Source organism: Pezoporus occidentalis, unplaced genomic scaffold (assembly GCF_034315485.1).
Source record: "Pezoporus occidentalis ecotype Australia unplaced genomic scaffold, CSIRO_AGI_Poc_V1 ctg70, whole genome shotgun sequence".
In the NCBI taxonomy this organism is placed as follows: domain Eukaryota; kingdom Metazoa; phylum Chordata; class Aves; order Psittaciformes; family Psittacidae; genus Pezoporus; species Pezoporus occidentalis.
Window position 1 is genome coordinate 1,279,645 of NW_026916053.1, and position 15,239 is coordinate 1,294,883.

Sequence of the window (15,239 nt, forward strand, 5' to 3'; positions counted from 1 at the left end):
CCTTCTGCCTCAATTTCTTCAATTATAAAATGTAGAAGTCTCCCAGATGTGCTGTGAAACTTAAGTCTAAAACTTGCTTGGGAATGAAAAGGCTGTACTTCATATACATGGCATCTTTTGAGTCAAAGATCTCAGACCACTGTGCAGACATTACGTAGCCCCACAGCCTGGAAGTCAGGCAAACGGGATTGATTCAAATGGTGCGAGGGTGGGACAGGCAGACATTCATTTCAGCAGTGCCATCATCTGAACTACACATTCAGTACTGGGGGCTTATTATTAATATTAGTGATGCCCTGGGGAGAGAAGGGTGGTGGGCTGCTGGGGCCTGTCTGTATACTCTGAGAACAGCACATAGCCTCATGCTCCAAGCTGGAGCAGTCTCTACTGGCAAAGCTCATCCAACTGCAGTGAGAAATGACCACATCAAGTCATGGAGGTGCTTCTTGTTGACGTTCTTCCCCAGGGCCAGCTGCCCTGCACTGAGGTCAGATAAATAGATTCTTGCAGAGCCTTCAGAAACTTTCTGGGTGGAAGCTGTGGCAGCAGAGTAGTCTTTAAAGTTATTCTTCTTCTTTGTTATCATAATGATTGTTTTGAAAGATTTGACTTGCTGTTTTTCAAAGAGATTTTCTACCTGATATGCAGAAAACCACCCTGAGGGAGAGGAAGAACCCTCTCCAGTGAAAGGCTCCCAGTTACAGCCCAGAGCAGAAACAAGCCCCTCTTTTATTTTGCCGGTCTACCTGCTTTACAGGCTGATGACTCAAAAGGATTTAAAACCTCTCTGTCTCTCTGTTTCAGAGGTGAAACATTGGGCTTGTTCTCTTGCTGTGGCCTCCAGGAAGTTAAGCACATTCCTTTAAGTAAGATTGACCCCAAGTTCCTTTTTCTGATGTTTTTGGAGTAAGCCAGACTTGGCATTCACATGGGCTATGATACAGTCAGCATTCTCCAACTGTGATAGTTTGTCATGGGTCAGCACAAGTGAGAGTCTGTTCAGCAGAAGGTCACAGTGCTGCAGCATGGCTTCCTGCAGATTAGTACTGAAATGTGTGAAAGCAAGAGGAGGGGAGCACGTCTGAGTAGGTTGAAACCCTCTGGGTGCCACAGATTAGCCCCAGTGTACTGTGATACTCAAACATACTCAGAAAGGGATCGAAACTGACATGGTTTAGTAGTAGACTTGGCAGTCATGGAGTGGTAACTGCTTGACTTGATGATATTAAAGGTCTTTTCCAACTTAGCTGATTCTATGATTCTAAAAGCCGGTTTATGAACAAAGTATCTCCTGGGTGCTTCAGGCTGCCTCACACACTGCACAACTCCCTGTTGTCCCACACTGAATTGTGCAGACTGTGTTTCTGTGACACAGGCTGATGCTTCCAGAGGTGTTGGGGCCACTTAGACACATCTTCCATTACTCATCTCATTTCTCAAAATGCCAACCATAGCTTCATTGGTGACTGAAACCAGACAGAATGGGAAGCCTGGGAATAAATGCAGCCTGGAGTACAGCAGGAGGCACTGCTGTTTCACTGAGGGAAGACCAGCGGTCTGAGATGCCATCTCTTTACAGATGAACCAGATATATGGTCTGTGAGATCCCAAGGAATGTATTTGTGGCACTATACCAGAGAAAGATTCATGGCTCTTAAAGTTTTTAAAGTTTTTATATATATAGATATATTTTTTTTTATATATATATGTATGTATATCTTGTTTAGATATGCATGTATCTAGTACAGCATTGATAACTTGATAGCATCCTGCACTCCAGCTGACACTATGAGTTCTACAGGTTATTGCTGAATGTGGTTGTATCTATGAATACTTTTTCTTTTCTCTTTTTACAGTTTATTAAGAAGGCTGAAAGAATACCCTGGATTTAATTTATTTTCCATCCATTGATAATTACTAAGTTAAGAAACACAAAGCAATTGCAGGAACAGGCCTTTAGAGCATGATGGTTAGACTTGGGAATAGATTATTTTTTTGTTTAGGATAGTTGGCATCTTTACATCTTATCTGAGCAGTGAGGAATGCTGGATTGTTAATAAAGCAATTCTTTCTTCATTCATCCCTGGAATTGCTGCCCTTTTAAAAACACAAAATTTGAAAATCCTGAGTAAAAATCTAATTCATTATATAGTTTCTTCCCCCTTCAGGGTTGTCTTTTCTTCCTGAACTCTTCCAGCACCTCCTACTTCCGAAGCAGATATACTGGTGTTGGTGACCACTGAGTATGTAGATCTGCTGTGGTCAGCACTGGACTGCAGAATGTGAAGCACTCCAAGAGCTTATTTATTAAAGTGTTTCAAGTGTGGTTACCATAGGTGGAAAATATTGAGTCTGTGGCACAGATACAGCAGCATCATCTTGTCCCTGAGTAAAATCAAATGCTCTGAACAGTGACTAAGGAAATGAGAACTGAGCTACCTTTCTTACAGATTTACTGAGGCTGTTGTCAAGGTCTGACAGTAAGTGAAGCAGAAACTCTGTGTTGGATGGCTGGAAGAATTTGTGAATTTAAATGTAGGATTTGTGCATTTAAATGCAGAGTTAAGAGGAACCTTAAAGCACCCACTTGCTGTGATCAAAGTCTCTATCTGGCAGACTGTGCCCTTCCAGGAGTCCTTCCTTTGCAGTCATCACAGTGGCATCATCAGTAGCTTTCTTGCTGTGGCTCACTCTGTCTTAACCATTGCAAAGTGCCTTTTATGAGCTTCCTTAGAGTTTTGATGTTTTAAAATAAATTTCCAGGGTACGCCATATTTCATACAAAAAAACAGCAAAGGAGGTGTGGAAGCAGTGGAGTGGAGGGAAAAGAAAGCTCTAAAACTCCAGAGACTTTTAACTGTCTGAAGAGGCATTATACATAACTATCACAAGCCCAGTTTTTCACCCTTCATTAGGTGTTCCAATCCAGTTGTACCTATTGATGGTGATTCTCCAGCTGAGCAAAACTTCACTATTTGTAGTACTTGAGAAAGTCGGTGAGACTAAATGCAGAGCTGAGATTGATAGAGAGAATACAGACCATAGCAGAAAAAGCTGCATTTCTGGCTCCAAATAATATTTTCCAACCCCCTCCATAGTCAGAGACTTGCCAGGTCCTCATTTAACTTCTTAAATTATTGTATGTAACACCTAAAATCAAACGTAGACATGACTTTGTCTTTAAAGAGGGAGTCAGGTTTAAAATTATGGCACCTAAGAGCCAAGGGAAATTTTCTAGGTGCTAAATTTGGCTCCGGAGCTGCCATTTCCCAGCACGGTAGAATAGTTCACCCCAATCCAGGAGGTCACTGTAAAGTATGAACGAAGGTGTTAATGTAAAGCCCCAAATCCACAGACTTCTTGATTTATGGAGCTGAGTTTTCTTTCTAGGAATGGAGAACAAGATTTGATAGAGACAAGGATGGAAAAATAGCTTTTGCATTTTTCATGTCACTCGTGCTGGGTGCTTTATGTTACAGGATGGGAAGAAGTTGTAGCACTCCAAGGTCCCTGCTATTAAAACTGTTGTAGTCCCTACCACTGAAGGGCTTTAACTACTGAAAGGCTCTGCTGATCCTGAAATAAGACAGAGAAGTGGAAAAACACATGTAACAGCCTGCGTTTGAGTCATCGCAGAGTAAGTAAACAGGATATTTAAGCATACCTGCTATTGTGTGAAGGTGAGTACCCCTGCATCACCCTGGATGTCTGTGTGATGTTTTGGAGCTGCTGTAACTGTGCAAACTCCTGAGGCTTTGACCTCAGCAACAATGAAAAAAGCAATAGAAAGTTTTCCTCTAATAGATCTTTCTCCGCCCTTGGTATCTGTAAGCTACAGTGGGTGACCGCAGTGTGAAGGTAAACCTTCCATTGACATGGAGAGTGATGAACAGTTTCTATCCTGAAATCCAATCTCTGAAATTGATTGCACCATCACAGTAAATCCATTACTAGAGCAACCCATTTTACCAATACCACATTTCAATAATTTATTTTAGAATAAAAGGCTTTTTAAAGTATCAGATGAAATTAAGACCAGTTCTTTGATATCTGTAAATACTGGAAGCCCTGCTTCAGATGGAAGTGTCACAGATACTTCCTGAAAGCAAAATTATATTTAATATGGATAACAGGCTACAGAAGGGGGAGGGCTAAGGGGAAGGGGAGGAATCTCATGAAATGTATGCACCTCCCTGTTTAGGGATGGCCAGTTCTATCATCTTTATGCAGGCAGAATTGCTCAATGGCTACTGTATTCTGAAAATCTGCAAGATAATAGTTAATAAATGTGGAGACCAACAGTTCTGTCACGTCTCTGCACCCATGTTCAGACAGGCCAACGTGCTTTTATTCGGAACTAATTAGGTGGCAGATGCAAACACCCAAAGCAGATCGGGCTGTAAGTCCATTTAGCCTTGCACCCTGTCTCTACTAAAGGCTGGCAATGGGTAAGGGTAAGAGAACAGAAGCAACCTCATGTGTCCCATCACAGCTAAGTTCTCCATGGTGAGCTAAGCTGCAGGGACTTGGTAGCCCTTGGTGGACTTCTTTATTGCTTTATGTATAGTACTCTATGGAAGTCAGTGCATTAAGTACATGTTAAGTCACAAGGAAGACACACCTTTGACCATTTTCTGAGGTAATACTCTCTCCTAGTTAATGAAATGATGCTTTGTAGAACTTTGTGCATTTTCCTATAGGACTTATTTTGCTTGAGATAACAAAACAACCTGAAAGGAGCAGCAACACCTGTGCCCTGCCTGTGCATATGCCTTCTGTCTTTGGCTGCAAACACTGCTACAAAAGACTCACAGCCTGCTCAAAATAGACTCTTGCTTTTGATGAGACCGTCCTTTTTTAACAATTGGTCTCTGGTTATGGCATGACACATTAACCAAATGTGTTTGTAACCATGGCTATTCCCCCGCACTATGGCTGGACTCTGTATTGCATCCTCCTCCAGGCAAAGCAGCCCTGACCTGTTGTAAAGCAGCCAGTGCTGGTTCTAAGGCAATTGAAGGTTTTCATGCAGATGCTCTGCAGCTATCAGGGCACTGAGTAATGGGATCAGGGTTTAGGAAGCTGAAAGAATCCCTACTTCTGCAAAGCAGGGGTATATCCCCATTTTTAATAAACATGTAACATTTTATCCTCCATCTTTTGCCTGTTTACAGTACAAATAAAATGAGCTGCCCTTGGTGTGACATTCCTTGCATTTTTACATCAGCTTAACTCTGGAAAAGCTTAATCCTGGTTTAATGGTCTTTTAATAGAAGTGGTCAGTAGTTTAGTAAATGTTTAAGTGACAGGTTGACAGACGTGGAGTTAACACTTTAATCCTGGCTGCAGGCCAAATGGCAACCAAGCTGATTTTCCTTTAAACCTGAGAGTGGGGCATTTATTTCCAACTCAGCCTCAGGTTAGAAGTGGTGGCTTAGGCAGCAAAGTTTGCTTTGAATGTTTACATGAGGAAAATGGCTGTTGCACTGGGTTATCAAGAGATACCTTTGGGTGGTGTGAAGCATTTCTGTCCCAAACCTTTGACAGAGAATTTCCTTTTCTGCTGCAGCATGCAATAACATTATTACAGGTGGGTCTGAGTGCTCTGTAGAAAGATTGTCTTTCTGTTAAGTCCTATAGATTTTCTCTGTAAGTGATTGCTATAGTATAGAAGCATAGAATCATTTAGATTGGAAAACATCCTTAAGATCATGGAGTCCAACCGTAAACCTAAACCGACAAGTTCACCACTAAACCATGTCCCTAAGCACCTATACTACCAAGAATTCCAGGAGCAAAGGAGGAGATTTCTCAGAATAAAAAAGTACTTACAAATGTTATAAATAACAGCAGTGTTTCTGTGCATTGGGCATCTTGGATGTATTTCTCACAAAATCAAGTATGGGTATAGAACTGAGCTTTGTGGCAAATCTGGACTGCAGAACTGATGCCCTTGTAATCCAGATGTGTTCACTTTCTCGGATCATGTTGTCTCCTGAGCCAACTCCTTCCCCAGCTCTGGCAGTGCAAGTCTGGTGCCTGTCTGTACACATCCCTCCCTGGAAAGGCACAGTACTGCTCAAGTAGCTAAGGACCAAAGCAAAGCAAGAGTTAAAGAGACTGATGCCTCAGACTACCTTTGAATACAGTGCAGTTCTCGGAAGAGTGAGCTGATAAACTCGCTGCAGAGACACAGAGCAGCCCTTTCCTTCTGCCGCAGTGCCCAGACACCCATGGGCTACTGCCCCGCAGCAATGCTGTTCCCAAAAGAAGAGGCAATTTTGGTGGGGTGGACACTGCGAAGGAAGAGCCATCACACTGCCTGAATGAGCTGGGACAGGCTTGCCTGCGCACCTCTCCATACCATTCCCTCACATGCACTACTCCTCCTGCAGCATGCTGGGTCCTCTAAGCCTCAGATATGCCATAATTTGATTTAATACATTTCTTATGTCAGTAGTTCTCTGAAAAGGACTGCAGTAATTCCTTTTATGTTCCAGACCATATGTTGCTTAGGTCAATCTGTTAAACAGTAAGTTTTAATTTTATGGGAACAGTCTTTCTTCCCTTATGGAGGAGGGGTTTAACAGATTCATTACTTGCTACTAGTTTTACATGTGAAGCAGTGAGTTGGTATGAGCAGACAGCTTGAATATATTTCAACTAGTAAAAGAAACTTTATATTTCTTGAATTTACACACCATATTTTTAGCTATACTTTATTTTCCCCTTCATTTTGAAATTTACCCTGCTAAGATTTTTGTTACATGTTCAGTGTGCGTGTATGTTTGAATATATGTCATTATACAAAGTATATTCGGTTTGGAATGACCTACTCACAGAGGGATAGATTAGAAAAAAGTCTCAGCCAATGATTGACAGTTGCACTCAGACCGCGGGGATTATGGGGGATCAATGAGGATTATCTCATTTACTTTCATTAACCCTTGAGTTTACTTTGCCAGTTTTCTTCCATATGCCACTCAACTGAATGTTAACAGTTTCTTTTAACAGTCAACTTTGCTGTCAAAATCGAAGGCTGATTTTTAAAGGCATGCTTTTGTGCAATAAAGCAGTTAGTGATAAAGAGAGATATTTAATGTTAAATGTCAGTAAGCAAAGATGCTCTGCACTTTGGTATAAAAAACCTGTTTCAGAATTTAACCATTTCATCTAATTAACTCAGCTCAAGCAAAGCACAATTTAACTCCTAGAAGCAATTTCTTCCTAACATCCCACAGTTCCTTTATAGGAACTTTTGAGATAAAATGGAAGAGAACATTGAATTCCTTTCCCCCATGGGGAGCAGTTCAATATCTGTCTCCTTAAATCTGGTACTTTTCTGCATTTCATGTTTTTAAAAATTCCTGGTGGTGTTGAAGCTCCACATCTAATTCCTGCTGGAGAGAGATGCCAGCTTGAGACCTTCGAGAAGCCAGAAGTCAAAAACCACCTGGAGGAGAGGACCCGGCTCTGTCTTGGCCTTTTTGTGAGGTTGCTCACAGGTACCGCTTTATACTGGGAAGGTGGTAGTTTTGTGTAAGTTGATACATATTCAGCATGCACAGGAGATAAATCATTGATTGTATCACCACTGCCAAAGCCAGGTCAACCTCTGGCAATTTTAAAAGCATGGAAGGAGAAGGCTGGTGAAGGAGAGGGTTTTATATTGAGTCCTGTTGGCGGGAAATAGTCCTTTGCTCAGACTTGATGGAGGAAGATTTATCAATTTTTTTCTGACCAAATGTTTAGTGTATGAATAACCTCCCTCTTCCTTTCCATCCCTTCTCTCCCAAAGCCAAGAGCAAAATAAAAATGATACTTGAAATATGTAACCTTCTGGTATCTTAGTAAAACTTAGTTTCCTTGCTGATGATTGTGCAGCACAGTTGTTTATGTGACTGCATATTACATGTGTAATATGAATAACGAGACATGGAGACAAAGCTACTTAATCCCACTTTTGCTCCCATGTGACTATTCTAGGGGAACATCCAGTTTTTGAATACGTGGAACTAAATACAGAATGGATATGTATATCCACGGAGGCTGAGCTCAGCCCAGAATCCCTTGGATTAAAGGCTGGATATAATTTTCATTGTTCATGCTTTGCACAATTGTCTACTGTATTTCAAATCCTGTGTTATTCACTTGCAGATCATGAGTGAAAGATATGGCTGGATGTGTCCAGACAGATGCCCCAGCACAGTAGAGTACAGTGCTCTACTGAAAAAATGGCTTTGTCACTTGGGGCTAAGTTTGTAGGCTTTCTTTATTTTCTTTCCCTAAGCACTAAAAAAATCATATATAAGTGAGCAGAAGCTCAACATTAGATTTTTGGTGTGCAAATTTACATAGGTCTAAAATGCTCTCGTAAAGTATGAACAACATGTCAGTGATGCTAAAGGAAATGTGGTTTAGAAGTAATGTTAGTAAGTTACATGGTAAAATTAAAGATAAAATTAATTAAAGATAAAATTAATATTACTGACTAATCTGAACCAGTAAGGAATATGAACAGTAATTTTTTCTTACTAACTAACGAAATTAATCTTATTAACTAACTTTTTGCCTTTCACAGAACCTCCTTCTGTGTGCTCAGGATATGACTAGACCCCCATGAATGATTTACAAATAGCAGTTCTTGATGTTATGGAAGTTACCAAAGCCAGTGAGATATTTTGGCTTGAAGTTAAACATCGTAAGTACATGTGTGCAGAATCATGGCACTGGAAAGTATTCTGGTAAAACAGAGAAGATATTTCCAGACACACACATTACTTTGTAGTATTACACAGAATTGTTTCTCAAATGTGAATATATAATACGATCCTGTCAATTATACCTTAAAAAAAATCATTGGAAAATCCTTTGTGTGACCCTTGCCAATACAGAGTTTCTCAGGCAGACGTGGAATTTCCAGGCTGTAGGAATTAGGGTGCACCAGACTAATCTTATTTTTAAAATCTACTTTCTATTTCCAAAGTCATCTCCAGTTTTCTGATTTTATTTTTTTTTAATTATATTTGAAAGCAACTACTTTATTTGGTGTTTGCTTTGGTGTTTCAAACACTTCCAGCTAGAATTTGCAACTACCTTTATCTAAGAATTTTGCTGCAATCTGCTAGGGCATGTCCTTTGGTTAAACAAATAAACCCAGAAATGTTTGGGAATGAAGGAACATCAGATGTCAAAGGCAGCTTCGTGCTCTTGAGAAACTTTTTGTGAGGTGCCTTAAAGAGCCTCAAGTCAGACTGTGTTCTGCTATTGCAAAGATGTTAGCAAAGGTTCTAATGGACGCAGGTGCCTGTGACTCCTCTGTAGTTAGGAAATTAAGAAACACAACAAAACTAAACCATTTTCGGCCTTAGCAACTCATCCCAAGTGCAAGAAGTAGAGATTTCCTTCAGGTTACACAGTTACTTGCTCTCCAGTCAACCAATTAGTGCCAGACAAGGCAGTGACATCTGGATTTGGTTAGTAGAGCATTAGCTGTTCATTGGGATGTTTTGACTGGACTCTTCAATGGGATTTATTGTACTTTATAGTTGTTTATTTTCCAATCAGAGTCAGCCTTAAAGTCAAGATTGCTGCTTCAGCCTCTTCTGAGCAAAAAGAAACACAAAGAAAGAGTCTCCTCTGACTCTTAGGTAGAGAGAGTTTCTCAGCAATTATACATAGGCTTAAAGTACTGCAGGGCAGACAAAGTCAACAAGAGAGTGCTTACCGCACGCTGGTGAGCAGAGCAGAGGTGGCAAGAGGGTGAGGCATGGTGACAGCAGGGCAGGTATGTTTGAAAATCCATCTGGCACTTCTTCTTGCTTTAAAAATAAAGGTTATTCATCTGAAGCTGGAAAAAATGCAGGAATGTGATTTCCTGCATTTTAGCCTTGTCTAGCAGAAGCAGGAGGAGTGAGTATTTGCTGCTGCTGTGCTCACACCTCACTGACCTGCACCATGCACCTCTGAGAGCTGGAGACAAGGATCTGCAAACTACCTATGTGTCATCTGCTGAGATGACTTCCAAGGAAGTGTGCCTTGCTGCTGAGATGATGTTTTCATCATGGGTTATCTCTTTGGTATTGAAATGAATTCTGAAAGGACATTTGGCTTGTTAGGGCCAGTGACTGTCCAGCACCTGGAAACTGCATGTAGTGATTAAAACCACAGTCCAGATTCACATGATCTGAAGTAAAAAGGCTCACTTTAACTTTTCACCTCTGCCCAGTCATACACTGGGTGTTTGCGGTCGCAGTGTACAAAGCTGTTGTATGGAAATGAACCCAAAACTGACTGTGGAAGTACTGCTTAAAAGTACATGTGTAGAGAGCAGCCTGATTGTTCCTCATGTGTTGAAGCCTGAGTTTCACTGACAGCTTTAGCTGCCTAACTTCAGAGCAGTTTGGGGAAAAAAGGTTATGCACAGGCTCTGAGCCCATTTAGGAGGTGGGAAGAGATGGAAGTCTGCAGCTCCTAGCCCTGCGAGACAACTTCCATGCTGAGACCTGATCTCCTCCTCCTCACTTGCTCCCTGCACCATCACACCGAAGCATGTTGTTGGTGTTTGGCTCAGTTGACTGGCTGGGTGAGCACTCCTGCTCTCCTGGGAACACCAGTGGCAAGCAAAGGGCCACCCAGCCAGCCAGGCTGAAGGCTCCATGTGCAGGAGGCTTTCCCAACATGGAAATCGGTTTCTCCAACACACACCTGGTTATTCCTCAGAATCCCAGGCGTACCTCACTGCCTGGCCATAAAACAGCTATTTGCAACCGAGGAGGGAGCTCACAGAGTCCTCCAGCCTACACAAACAGCCGTAACTCCGGTGCTCCCTGAGAAGACATCGGTGTGCAGGTGAGGTGTCCCGTGCTGCTAATGGATTGAACAGCAGGTCCTCCACACAGCTCCCACCCACTCGCCATGGCCAGCCTGCAGACCTCCACTGATGCTTCCCCTCTTTAAGCAAACCCCAGTGGCTGTGTCAGTCTCGTTCAGCACCGTTTGGCAAACCTTCAGCCTCATTCATTACACCTCCAGCCAAAAAACATGCAGTTGCAGACTCACCACGGCTACCTCTTTTATTACCCAGCTCTACATAATCTGTGACTTCTTTTATATTATCTGGACTGAAGTCCAGCAAAAGCGCATGTTTCTGTGCTGGCCACATTTCAGTTCCTAATCCTCACTGTACAGAAAGCTAGGATTGCTTTTTTTACCCCTCTTTTTTTTTTTTTTGGTCTTCACCAGTGTTTCCTTTGGGTTTGCATTGAGCTGCTTCAGTGATACTCAGTCAAGATTAAATATTTTGTACTTAACATCATTTCTCCTACGTTTTTTTCCTATTTATCCTAAGCAGAAGTGTAATTCACAGAGGAATAAATCCACAAATTATACTGCAGCAGCAGCCTAGCTGGCCTTTTTCTACATCTGTTCTGAAAAGAAAATGACTTTGAGCTCACAAATGGAAAAACCCAACTCAGTTTGAGAGCAGGTATTAAGACTTGACACATTACCAAATATGTCAAAAAAATAACTGAGGACAGAGAGTCCTGGGGGCATCACATTGGCATTTGAAATTGGGTAATAGATAGGACGTTTGCTTTTCACTCACCACTTCGCTGGTAATTGTTGGTTTTATACCACAAATTTGATCTTATGGAGCACACAGAATTTGACCTCTCCTTCCCTTACCTCCAACCACTTGCACATGCTGTTCCAGCGCGTTGGCATTTGGGACTGATGCTAAGAGAGACCACATGGAGTGTTTCAGATTATAGGCAAGGGAGGTGATCTTAATTCATTCTGATGTGCTCGTGCTTTCTATGTGTGTCTGTAATGTCATCAAGAGCTTCTGAGGGAAACTGCTAACCCTTGCAGCCTGTCGTTTTTAATGGAGGGAATAACAAGTAAAATCACCTAATTTGCTATGAATGTGAAGTGGCAAATTAAAAATGCCTGTGTCATCACATTTGTCTGGAAGTATTTCCTGACCAAACAAAGGCCCAACTAATAAGGTGTATTCCAGATTTTCACTAAATAATGTGGGTTATGACATAATAAAGTCTCCATGCTCCTGGCCCTGCTAGGATCCATGGGGAAACCTCTGCAGCTCAACTGTTTGGAGAGGCAGAAGTAACTGGGCTTATTAGACCTTCGTGCATGGAGGGGGTGTACATACAGTGCAAAGCTTATAGATTTGTCTTGGCCAGACTTTTGCCATTGCTGTGTTGTGCTCATGGCTGCCAAAGTTTGGAACCCAGCACAGTGCGTGATACAAGGAAAACTGTTGTCCCCTGGATTTCCATCCCTCCCCCCCCCAACCCTGTATATAAGCTGAAATTCTTTATATTTGAACTAAATATTTAAATGCTCTGTTATTCAGACAAATGAGAACATGATCTTGGGCCTGAGCTGTGGAATTAATGTCAATACACTGGAATATTTTAACTGACCTAATGTGTGTTCATTGGGATTATGCCAATCGTCAGGTATGTTTGCACATATGAGAAAATTTGCCTTCACCAGAGTGGCTTGGAAATCTGTTAGTAAGACTACTAGAGGCTTTAATTTTGAGCCTGTGGTGGGCAGGGGACCTGACATGGGGTTCATTCTTAGTTGGAGTTCAAAAAAGATGTGCGGGATCTCCTTTATCGTGTCTTCCATGCTAATAACAATCAGACTAAACTCCGTAAAGGTTATTGTGCTCAATGCTACACCAGCATGGGTTTTGGGTTTTACTTATTTTTACCTCTTATTTTCATTTCTATCAGCAGGAATTGACTGTCAGCAGTCAATTTCTATTGATATATTTAAGGGAAAAGATTCTGGTAAACACTAATGTGCCTGCATTTATTTTGGGTGAAGTAGCATATACATCAGCTGCAGACTTCAGGCATATGAACTTGGAGGTAGCGTGAAGAACAAAGAGAGAAGCCAAACTGCCCCCATGGCAGAAAGGAGCCTGGATTATCACCTGGACCCTTTTGCAGCATGGCTTGGTAACTGCAAAAATCCTAGGAGAAAAGGATGTTAAGGAATTAGCATCTCAGTGCTTAGTGATGGGAACGTGGGAAAATTTGCAGCTCCTATGGCGTTTTGAAGCCTCAGTTTGGAAGGAAGTTTCCCATGTAGACCCTGAAGGTGAAAGGCCTCCTTGCCTTGTTGCCAAGGTACCACCATTCACTTGGACAGTGATGGCTGGCAGGAACAGCTGTGTGAAACTGGTGTCTTTTAAGAGGAAAATTAGGAGGTTGGGGGGGGGGGGGGGAATGGGCAAAACAAGATTGTAAAATGGTAACATGGCAAAAGGCACTGAAGTTCTTAAAAGATGAGCTGCAATATCTCTGTGTATCACCAGGGACTCTGGGCCACAGGGAAGTTCATTTGAGGGCACCCTGCACAGTGTGAGAGCTATTGCTAATGGTGGCTTCACAGTTGCTGGAGTTTATCCATTGCCATCTGTCTTTATTTTGCGTATTCTACTCGGGGAGACGCTACAAATCAAACTGACTTGGTGCGTCATTCCCGCTCCTCCAGCCGGGCCGTGCGGTGTGTGTGGCTGGCAGCGCTGAGCAAACCGCTCGGAGACAGGCAGAGGGCAGGAGTGGGGGCTTCCCAAGGAGGATGGAGCCGTATTGTTTGCTCAGTATCAGCTCTACCGCTCTAAAGGTCACAGCGAATTGAGAATAGGAGCCCTAGTGAGTCAAGATAGTTAGACGTAATATCTGGCTGTTCTTGCCCTTTTCTGTTTTCTTCTGTGGTCTGGCATTGGGCTACAAGTTGTGAACTTCAGAAAGTTGTTGCAGGTGCGGTGCCAATGTCTCCTCTAAGCAGCTGATAAGGAAAGTCTCTCCCGTCACTTGGTTGAAAACACTCCCTTTTAAATGAGTGGTCTCTAGTGGCCAACGAGTGTGGCATAAATTTTTCCCTTTGAAAAATGACTTTTGTGCATAATGTTGCCAGCAGAAATCCTCGTAGTCAGCAGTTCTCCCTCTATACATTAATGTTACTGTTCTGCAACATTGCTTTTGTTAAGAGAACAAAATGAAACAAGAGAAAGAAAACCAGTATAAGGAAGAGAGTAGATAGTAAGTAGGACAAGCAGATGTAATAGTTAACATATGACATCTTCTCTGAATAGTTTGCTGATGCTTTATGGCTGTTTGTGGATTTTGGGGAGTTCTCACTCATCTCTCTTCCCTCAGCCACTCTTCACTGGCTGTATTAGGTTGATTTTATTGTAGCTGTATTTTCAATGAAGCTTTCCAATTTGTTGTAACATTCATCTGGGCAAGGGCCATAAGATTCATGTTTTACTAGCCAGGAGGACCAACTGGTGGGGTTGAGCTTTAATCCCTTGCTGATGAAGGTGGGGAAATGCTGAGAATGAGTTTATTAATGGTGAAATCCTAGCCATGAACACAACTGATGTACACACATCTATGCAAGCAGCAGCTCTACAGCCTCCTCAGGGTCTCAGTTCACCAGCAGTGCTTTGTCTTTTCTCTGAAACATTCATTGCATGAAACATGTCTTGGGGAGCAAGCTCAGTTGCTGCATGCCAGCCCTTATCCCCTGTTGCAAAATAACAAAAAGACCCCCCCAAAACTCAGAAGAATTCTTGTCCTGCTTCCTGGTTTCCTCTTTTATGGGCAGCTGGGCGGGAAAAAAAGTGCTCTTTCTTGTGTTGAAAACAACACGGAAAGAATAATCCGCAGCCAGGTCCCAACAGGGAAGAGGGAACATGATGTTGAGCTCCTGGCTGCAGTGAAATGGCAAATTCCAGTGCAGAAGCTGGGAATGCCAGGCTGGACTGGAGGAAATGCCGAACCGTGAACAATTTGTGACCACAGAGCCAGCGCCCCCGTTACACAGGAGTTCTCTGCTGTCAGGAGAAGAGGCCACGTGCTGCTGGGAGCAGGGCCAGCCACATGGCACCATGGGGAGCGAGCTGGTCCCTGGGCCACCCTGAGCACCAGCAAATGGTGTCTTGAATGGTCCTGTGCTGTGCCACTGCATGTGTCATGGCCCTTCATGTGATGGGGTGCTCATGAGCAGTGTCTCTAGATCTGTGTTTCAGTAACCATGTCTTTGTACATAGGAAAGTAAGAGATAAAGCAATCGCTTTAGCAAACCTGGAAACATGAGTGGCTTAATAAATATCTCTTTTACCTCACTCCCAGATGTCTACTAAGCCTTGTAAAACGGTTTCCTGAGTAGCCTGGGTAATAATTATGGAATTT